We start from the raw sequence: 2732 nt of genomic DNA, 5'->3' as shown, positions 1-2732 counted from the left end.
CTATTGCACGTTTATACAATAGTTCATACAATGAATGGGCTGGACCCTTGGCCTTCAAAGTTACTTTAACCTTTTTCTTCCTGTCTTCACTGCAAGTTTTTTGCCCAAACTCTATTAGGTGCTTTTTCACAGAAACAGAGACCAAGGAGTTTTAACACAGGCACTGCAGTAGCTGGAAGCTGAGGGAGCAACTTGCACCAATAAGCAGCTCTGTACTTACTTTGGGTTTTAAGTGATCATTAATTCAGCCTCAAAGTCACTTTTAACACCTGAAAGCTCCAATCCTACCTCTAGCCACTTGACCTCCAACATTTATCAAGTGGCATTAGCTATCAGATCCCTGGAAGTCCTGTCCCCTAATGCGACCCACGAAGCACACAGCCCCTGAATAGATAGGACCTCTGCCCTCTTGCCAACCACTGAGTTACCAGGTCCGGGGGCAAGTATATTATTCTCTAGCCTGGTCCACACAGCCTCCAGTCTTCTTTTAAGGGCATTTTAACTGTATGAGCTCCACACTGGGCACCAATTTGTCAAACTCATATACACGTGACAAGGCAGGGCCAAGGTCAAGGTCTAACGGGCTTGACCAGCAAAGATACAAAGAGATTTACAGTTTATTACTTACATGCATGGTGAAAAGAAGAAAACGGTTTTCCAGTAAACCTTTCCTCTTGTCTCACATGCACCAATGACGATTTCTCTCGCAGAGATGCTGGTTAGCCTTGTTGTGAAAGGTAGTTTCTAGAATCAAATGTCTGTGTGACTTTAGTAACAACCACTCTGAACTTCAGTTGCTTCATCTACAAAATGGGAATAACATTCACTTTAGAATTGTTGTAAGGGTTAAATAAATAATCCATCACGTAAAGTCCTTAATGCCTTAAATGTGTAACAAGCACAGTATTTATCTCGACAAACAGTGGCCACCATTAGGAAAGTATCCACAGGGTTTCATTCCCATGTTTAACCACCTTAATTATTCCTTTTTTTTTTTTTTTTGGCCGCACCTCAAGTGGCTTGCAGGATCTTAGTTCCCCGACCAGGGATTGAACCCGGGCCCCGGCAGTGAAAGCACTGAACCACCAGGGAATTCCCTAAGCTGCTTCTTTTTTTTCCACCTTAATTATTCCTAAAAAAAAAGTCAGGGAGCCAATAAATATTAATCTCCTACATAAAGCTTCCACTAAGACTTGAAAATCATGCCCCAACATTTACCCAATTATTTGCGAAGGCACTATAACAGCAACACTAAATCTAGCCCGATGACCTTACCCCATCCAGTCACTTTGCAGAGGAAGAGGGTTAAGTATGGTATCACCATACTTAGCAAATATCCCTCACTGTCCCCTGTGGAAGTCAAGTTTTCACTGATCTGCTCAAGATCCAGGGCTGCTGAAAAGCCTAAGTGGGAGGGACAGTTCTTAGTGTGTTCCTTCTACACCAGACTTCTGGGGGTAGCCACATCTATTCACTCAAAAGATAACCTGGAATGTTTCTTTAAGCGTGGCGTTGCCCAGTACCAACATGTCATCTTTTAAGGATGGGTGATAAGAGTGGAAAAGGCTGGACCGAGAATCAGGAGAGCCAAGTTCGGGTCCAGGTTGTGTCACAAGGCTGTCCCTCAACCAATCTGGGCTTCAAAAAAGGAAAAAAAAAATAAGGGCGGGCAGGGTCACAGTAGATGATGACCAAGCTCCCTTCCAGGAAACCCCCCCCGAAAAGCCATTGGCACCGTTTTTCTTAGGGCAGGTGTCAGGAACAGCAACTGCAACTCCTCTGCAGACGTTATCCAACATCTTCTTTAACGGTGGAGGCCTTACTCCAATATGCAAAGTAAATTAGGAGCAAGGCCATTTAAAAGCCACTCCTCTCTTGCTATCCTGTAAATATAAGAAAAACCGCCTACTTTGCATTTGAGTGGCTCTGGTCCCTGGAGACCAGAGCTCAGCGCCCCCCCCAGAAGTCTGAGCATCTCAGCTACCAGATCTCCCAAACCCTCCCTGAAACATAGACACAGTTCACAGCTTTCAATATGTTTCCTTTTATTTTGAAATTGAAACAGCAGAATGAAGTGATTTGTAGCTGAAACAACCTTCACAGGAAAGAAAACGGGAGCGCGCTCATCCAGCAAAAGAACAAACCCCAAGAGTCGGAGGCAGCCGCCCCACCTCCCCAGACCAAGCACAGAGCAGGTTAAAGGGTGGAAGGAAGGGTACAATCAAAACCCGGTGGCGACGGGCCGGCAGATTCCCAGCCAAGTACAGTTTTCAAAGTGGCCGCAGTTACAGAATACGGTTACACGTATCACAGGCGTGAGTCCCCCCTCCAGCCCCCACCCATGTTTCGCATTTATAAAAATACATTTTTCACTCTCCCACGTGAGTGATGTCTCAGGACCAGACACCAATTCACTTCGCCTCAGGGGAGGGGGCTCTTTTATTCTGGTTTCTGGCACCAGGATCAAGATGCTGGAGAAAGGGGGAGACCTCAAACGGTGGCAGAGGGTTTTTATTCCTCCTGCTATCTCATTATCGGCTGAAATTCATCTCGAACACCTTTGCACTGCAGCAGGTTACAGAAACTTTGCATGGAAGTATTATAGGTGCTCCCCCAACCCCCGGAGGTTGAAATGGTGAGACCAGACTTCAGCACCCCAACATACACACACCCTTGTTCTTGGTGGGGGTGAGTGAAGTCACCTGGCTGAGAAGCAACAGGGAGAGCACAGG

This window comes from Neophocaena asiaeorientalis, unplaced genomic scaffold (assembly GCF_003031525.2).
Source record: "Neophocaena asiaeorientalis asiaeorientalis breed wild unplaced genomic scaffold, Neophocaena_asiaeorientalis_V1.1 scaffold1, whole genome shotgun sequence".
Classification (NCBI taxonomy): domain Eukaryota; kingdom Metazoa; phylum Chordata; class Mammalia; order Artiodactyla; family Phocoenidae; genus Neophocaena; species Neophocaena asiaeorientalis.
This window is presented reverse-complemented; position numbering follows the sequence as displayed.